Source organism: Fulmarus glacialis, unplaced genomic scaffold (assembly GCF_000690835.1).
Source record: "Fulmarus glacialis isolate BGI_N327 unplaced genomic scaffold, ASM69083v1 scaffold6082, whole genome shotgun sequence".
NCBI lineage: Eukaryota > Metazoa > Chordata > Aves > Procellariiformes > Procellariidae > Fulmarus > Fulmarus glacialis.
In genome coordinates this window covers 4,587-4,893 of record NW_009195827.1, presented here as the reverse complement: position 1 = coordinate 4,893, position 307 = coordinate 4,587, and positions in this window count along the sequence as shown.

Here is a 307-nt window from a genome sequence, read left to right as displayed (position 1 = left end):
CGCTGCCTGCCTCCTGCCTCGGCACGGCGGAACTGAGACGGCTAAAAACTGAGATGGCTAAAAATAGCCCCTTTCCGGAGCCCGCACTGCAGCCCCAGCCTGTCCTTGCCTGCGCTGGCTGCCAGCCAGCTGACTCGGCACAAACCCCGCAACAAGGAGGGGGGCTTCGCTGCTTCCCTGGGCCTGGGGGGGGAGCGGAGCAGTGTCCTGTGAGAGGCAGGACCTCACGGCACCGTGGCAGGGGTTGGAGCTTGGGGTGGGGATCCCAGCACCCTGGCTTGCCCTGGGATGTGCCCCCTCTCCAGCA